The sequence below is a fragment of the Prionailurus bengalensis genome, unplaced genomic scaffold, assembly GCF_016509475.1.
Source record: "Prionailurus bengalensis isolate Pbe53 unplaced genomic scaffold, Fcat_Pben_1.1_paternal_pri Un_scaffold_84, whole genome shotgun sequence".
Taxonomy (NCBI): Eukaryota; Metazoa; Chordata; class Mammalia; order Carnivora; family Felidae; genus Prionailurus; species Prionailurus bengalensis.
Genome location: NW_025091183.1, coordinates 39,924 through 46,894, shown reverse-complemented (window position 1 = coordinate 46,894; position 6,971 = coordinate 39,924).

Sequence of the window (6,971 nt, the reverse complement as noted above, 5' to 3'; positions counted from 1 at the left end):
CTTCAGGTTCCCTGTTGAGCATCATAGCGGCGGCCTAGTGGAAACATGAGAGATGTCAGAAGACACTCAGGTAACCAAAGATACGAATGAAAAACCTCCTGAAATACCATCAGAAGACTATGGGACACTGCTACCATCCACAGTTACAGTCCAGTTTCCGAGAGCATGTGGGATGCTCTAGAGGAATGCAGTGTTACAGTGGATGAGAGGTATCCGGCTAGTAGAAGAAATGCTGTGCATCCCCGATGCTGGCTGGGGAAATGTCGTATATGTTGTCAGCTATGCCAAAGATAACAAAAGAACAATGAATGAGACAGACACCTGCTACTTCAGCAATGAAAGTGAAAAGAGCCATCCAGGAAATGTCGGATTGAAAATGATTTTAGGTACATTAATTTTTGAAAGACACAAAGCACACAAATGGGGCATGGGCAGAGAGAGAGAGAGAGAGAGAGAGAGAGAGAGAGAGAGAGAGAGATAGTATCTGAAGCAGGCTCCAGATTCCCAGCAATCAGCACAGAAGCTACCCAGGGCTCAAGACCAGAAACCGAGAGATCATGAACCAAGATGAAGTGGGACGCTTAACTCAGAGACATCCAGGTGCCAAGGAAAACATCTGAATTACAAGGAATATCACTGCTACCTCACGGATAAAGGGAAGCAGATGGGACACATTCGTGAAGCCATCCCACACCAAGAGGGATTGCACCATGCCCTAAACCTTAACTGACACCTAACATTAATCCTAACCATAAACCTTACCTTAAGAAACGCCTACTTCTTCAGTTGTGAAAGAGAAAAGAGATATTCATGATTTAATACTGGCATCAGTATCAGATTTAATACTGGCATCAGTAATCCCAATCTAAGGAGCGGTGAGGCTCATGGGTTGCACCATCGCACGGAGAGGGTGTGGAGGGTCGCATGTGTGAACACACCCCTTGCACCAAAGGCGATTGGGTGGAACGTGAATTCTTACCATACCGAGAGGGGGTGGGGTGACAGTGTGAAAAACACCAGAGCAAAGCTGGAAGGGGCAAGGCAAGAACAACCTACAGTGCAGAGAGACTGGGGCGATAGCAAGAACACAATCCCTTGAACATGGAGGGTGGTGTCCACGCATGAACACCTTCTCGCTCAAAGTGGGGATGCAAGCATGACCTACACTTTGCCCAATTCCTAACCCTATCACTAAACAAAATCCCACCACCTAAACCTAACACCTAACCCTAACCATAACCCTAATGCTAAATCCTGCCCCTACCCTTCCCCTAACCCTAGTCCTACCTCTAACTAACCGTAAACATAAACATAACCCTAACTAACCCTAACCTTACCCTAACCCTCTAACCATCAGCCTCTAACTCTAACCCTAAAACCCTCATCCTAACGCTCTAACTCTACCCGCTAAATCTAAAACTATAACCTAAGGCCCTCTCCCCATGGGGATCCATATCGAAAGACTAATAACAGCACACACACCAGGACCAGAAACGGTTCAGGAACACTCAGCATTGAATGTGGACATCTCCATGTATTTCCAAAGCACGGCTGCAGCTGCACAAGAGGATTCCTGAGGCCTAAACGATGGGTGGCCCATACAGTTGTCTGGCCTTGGAACCAAAATACTAAGCCTGACCAGCACCCTCCCTTGTGTACGCCCTTCTGCCCTTTGGGGAGACAACTGCTCTGCTATGGTTTCAGTGCCTGGAACATCCTGGGACCTAACCCTAATGCTAACCAGGACCCAATGCTAACCCTCAACCTAAACCTAACCCTAACACTCACACTAGACAAACCTATCTACACCAGACCAGATACAGTTGTCTGTCCTTACAACCCAAAGATTAATCCTGACCCGCAGCCTCATTGTGCACACCACTCAGTCATTTGTGGAGGCAACTGCACTGCTGTGGGTTCAGCGCATGGAGCCTTGGGAACGAAGAAAACCCTAACTGTACCCCTAACCATAACCCTCAACCTAATCGTAACCCTGTTTCTAACCCTAACCCTACACTTGAGCCACACCCTCGCATGGGATCTCAGGTCAGCCCTTGGGGGATATCACTAGACTGGAGTTGCTTTGGCCCTGGTGACTTCCCTGCACCGAACCCTAACCCTGGCTAAGGCTCCTTCCCCATGGGGACCCCATTCACAGTCTGACATCAGCACGCACATGAAATTGAGAAGCAGTGCAGGAATACTTGGTGTGGAATGTGGAACATCATCATGTCATTTCAAAAGCCCGGCTGCCACTGCACTCGAGGATTCAACAGGCCTAACTGAAGCGTGCCCAATACAGTTGTCTGGCCTTGGAAACCGAAGACTATTCCTGACTGGCAGCCTCTATTGTGCACTCCGCTCAACCCTTCCAGGAGACGACTGCACTGCTGTGGGTTCAATGCCTGGAGACTCCTGGGACCTAACTAAACCTAACCGTAACCCTAACCATAACCCTCAACCTAAATCTAACAGTTTCTATCACACTAGACCCACCTATCTACACCAGACCTTACAGAGTTGTCCGTCCTTGGAACCCAGAGACTAATTCTGATGAGCAGCCTCCATTGTGCACTGATTCAGCCCTTCGGGGAGACAACTGCACTGCTGTGGGTACAGCGCCTGGATCCTTCTTTGACCTACCCTAACCCTAACCATAACCCTGATGATAACCCTCAATCTCACCTGACCATATATCTCACAATACCTCTACACCAGACCCACACCAGCGCATGTGCCCTCACTTCAGCCCTCGAGGGAGATCACGAGACTGGAGTCCTTTGGCTCTGGCCACATCCCTGCACTGAACCCTAACCCTAGCTAAAACTCACTCCCCATGGGTATCCAATTACAATGTCTGACAACAGAATGCACATGGGGTCGAGAAGCAGTGCAGGATCACTCGGCGTGGAATGTGGAACATCACCATGTCATTTCCAAAGCCCAGCTGCTGCTGCATAAGAGGATTCCTGAGGTCTCCCCCAAAGAGTGTCCAATACACTTGTATAGCCTTGGAACCCAAAGACTAATCCTGACCGGCAGCCTCCGTTGTGCCCGAGAGCATTCCTGAGGCTTACCCGAAGAGTGCCAGAAACACTTGTCTGGCCTGGCAACCGAAAGACTAACCCTGACCCGCAGCATCCATTGTGTACTCCAGTCAGCACTTCAGGGAGACCACTGCACTGCTGTGGGTTCAGCATCTGGAGCCTCCTGGGACCTAACCCCAACCGTAACCAGAACCCTGAACCTAGCCCTCAACCTAAACTGAAACCCATCTCTCACACTAACTCTATACCAGACCCGTACCCTCGCAAGGTTTCTCACTTAAGCCCTCCATGAAATTCACGAGACTGGAGTCAGTCTGGCCTGGTGATGTCCCTGCACTGAACCCTAACCCTAGCTAAGTCTCCTCCTCGTGGGAACCCAATTCCAATGACTGACAACAGCACACTCATGGTGTAAATCACTCGGCTTGGAACCTGGAACATCACCATGTCATTTCCAAAGCTCAGAGGGAGCTGAACAAGGGCTCTGCTGAGGCCCAACTAAGGAGTGTCCTACACCAAAGGGTGGCCTTGACACCCTAAGACTAAGAAGGAATGGCACCATCCTTTGCGCCCTCCACTCAACCCTCTAGGAGACCACTGCACTACTTAGGTTTCTGCACTTAAGCGCCTCCTGGAACCTACCCCTAACCCTAACCATGATCCTCGCTGTATTCCTCAACCTAAACCTCACCCCAATTCTAACACTAACCCTACACCTGACCAGCTACCGCACATGGCCCTCATTCATACTCACTGGAGATAAATAGATTGTTGTTGCTTTGGCCTTGCTTATGTCCCTGGATCTAACTCTAACCCTAGCTATTTCTCTATCCCGATGGGGATCCAATTCCTAATGCAGAGAATATCACGCACCTGTGGCCCAGAAGCGGTGCAGGATTACTCCACATGGAGCATGGGCCAAAGTGCTTGCTGAGGCCCAAAAGTGGCCCACATGCAAGGCTGGCACTGGTAACCAAAGACTAAACCTGACCAGAACCCTCCCGTGTGCCCTCCACTGAGCCATCCCAGGAGACCACTGCACTGCATGGGGTTCATCACCTGGGGACTCCTTGGAGCTATCCCTCACCCTAATCATGACCCACTCCATACTCCTCAATCGGAACCTCACCCTAAGTCTAACGCTAACCCTACACGTGACCCGGATCCGTGCATGAGCCCTCATTCAGCCCTCATGGAGGTAAAGAATTGTTGTTCCTTCGGCCTTGCTTACATCCCTTCCCTGGATCAAACCCTTGCCCTAGCTATGGCTCATTCCCGATGGGGACCCAATTCCTAACTCGGAGAAAACCACGTACATGTACCCCAGATGCGGTGCAGGCTTACTTGGCATGGAACGGGGAACAACACCATGCCATTTCCAAAGCCCAGAGGGACCTGCACAAGGGGGTTGCTGAGAACCAACTGAAGAGTGGCCCACACAAGAGGCTGGCCTTGGCACCCAAAGAATAAGCATGACCGGCACCCTCTCATGCACCCTCTTCTGGGTCCCCAAGGGAAACAACTGCACTGCCATGGATTCGGCAACTTGGGCCTCCTGGAACCTAGCCCTAACCCCAACCGTGACCCTCCCCATACTACTCAACCTATACCTCAGCCCAACGCTAATGCTAACCCTACACCTGACCCTCACCCGTGCATTGGCCCTCATACAGGCCCTTATGGAGATAGCGGGACCGGTGTCTCTTCAGCCCTGCTTATGTCCCTGGACAGAACCTCACCCTATCCGTGGTTCTCTCCCAATGGATATCCAGGTCCTAATTCTGAAACACCATGCATATAGGTCAAAACCCCTACAGTATTATTCGGTATGGAAGTGGAACATCATCATTTCGTTTCCACTGCTGGAGTGGAGCTGCCCCAGGAGGCTACTGAGACCCAATGAATAGTGGCACACACAAGAGGCTGGCCTTGAAACACAAAGAATAAGTCTGAACTGAAGGCTCCCATGCATCCACCACTCAGCCTTCTGTGGAGACCACTGCGATGCTAGGGATTCACCGCCTGGAATTACTTGGGCACTAACCCTAACACTAACCGTGACCCTCACCATACTCTGAACCTCAAACTCATTCCTACACTAACGCTAACCCTACAACTGACCCTCACCTGCACACTGGCTATCATTCATCACCCCATGGAGGTAAGTGGAATGGGGTAGCTGTGGCCCCCCTTGTGGCCCTGGTCTGAAATCGAACTCTATCTAAAGCTCTCTCCAGATGGTGACCCGATTCTTAAGTCTGAGGATACCTCCCTTCCAGAAGAAGAGGTGGATTCCTCGGCATGGAACATGGAATATCACCATGTAATATCCAAAGCCCAGATGTTGCTTCAGAAGCAGTTCCTGAGGCTCAACCAAAGTGTGGCCCGCAAAGGAGGCTCACACTGGCTTTCAAAGACTAAGCATGACCTACACCCTCCCATGTGCTCACCACTGAACCCTGCAGGAAGACCAGCACTGCTGGTGCTTCAGCGTCTGGGGGACCTGGGACAAAACCTAACCATTATATTGACCAGAACCATACACATCATCCTCAACCTCACCCCAACTCTAAAGGTAATGCTACACCTGACCTGCTCCCCTGCATGGGCTCTCATACAGCCCTCCATGTAGATAATGGGACTGGTGTCACCTCGCCCTGCTTATGTCCCTGGACCGAATCCTGACCCTAGCTATGGCTCCCCCCAATGGGGATACAGTTCCTAACTCTGAGAACACCATGCACATAGGGTCCAAACCCCTGCAGTATACTTCAGGATGGAATTGGAACATCATCATTTCATTTGCACTGCTGGGATGGAGCTGAACAAAGAGGTTGCTGAGACCCAACTGAAGAGTGTCACACATAGGATGCTGCCCTGGCATGCAAAGTCTGCCTGTAGTCTGAACTGTAGACTTGCATGCAGCTTCCACTCAGCCCTCTGTGGAGACCACTGCACTGCTAGGTATTCATTGCCTGGAACCTCCTGGGACCTAACCCTAACACTAAACTTGACCCTCACCATACACCTCAACCTAAACTTCACACCAACTCTAACGCTAACCCTACACATGACCCGCACCCAAGCATGGGCCCTATGGAGTCCTCCAGAACGATCACGGACTCATGTGGATTTGGCCCTATCGACATCCCTGGGCCGATACCTAACCCTAGTAATGACTCTCTCTCATTGAGGAACAAATTCCTAAGTCTCAGTCACCACGCATATGGGGCCCAGAAGCACTGCAGCGTTACTCGCATGGAACGTGGAACATCGACAGGTAATTTCCAAAGCCCAGAGGAAGCTGCACAAAGGGTTTGCTGAGGCCCATCCGAAGATTGCCCCACAACTGATGCTGGCTTCGGCACCCAAAGACTAAGCCTGAGGGCAACCTACCATTTGCCCTCCACTGATTCCTCCAGTGAGACCACTGGACTCCTTGGGGTACAGCACCTCGTACCTCCTGGAATCTAACCCAAACCGTAAACGTGACCATCAACATACTCCTCAACCTCAACCTCACCCCAGCTCTAAGGCTTCACCTGACACCCTACACCAGACCCTCACCCGCGCATGGGCCCTCATTCAACCCTCCATGAAGGTAACGGGATTGCTGTTGCTTCGGCCTTGCTTACCTCCCTGGACCGAACCCTAACCCTAGTTGTGGCTGAATCCCGATGGGGATCCAATGCCTAACTCTGAGAGACCACACACATGGGGCCCAAAGCTTTGCAGGATTCCTCGGCATGCATCTTGGAGCATAATCGTGTCATTTCCATTACCCACAAGTAGCTGCACAAGGGGGTTCCTGAGGCCCAACTGAAGAGTGACTCACACAGGAGGCTTGATCGGGCACTCAAAGACAAAGCCTGATCAGCACAATCCCATGCGGGATCCACTCAGCCCCTCTTGGAGACCATATCC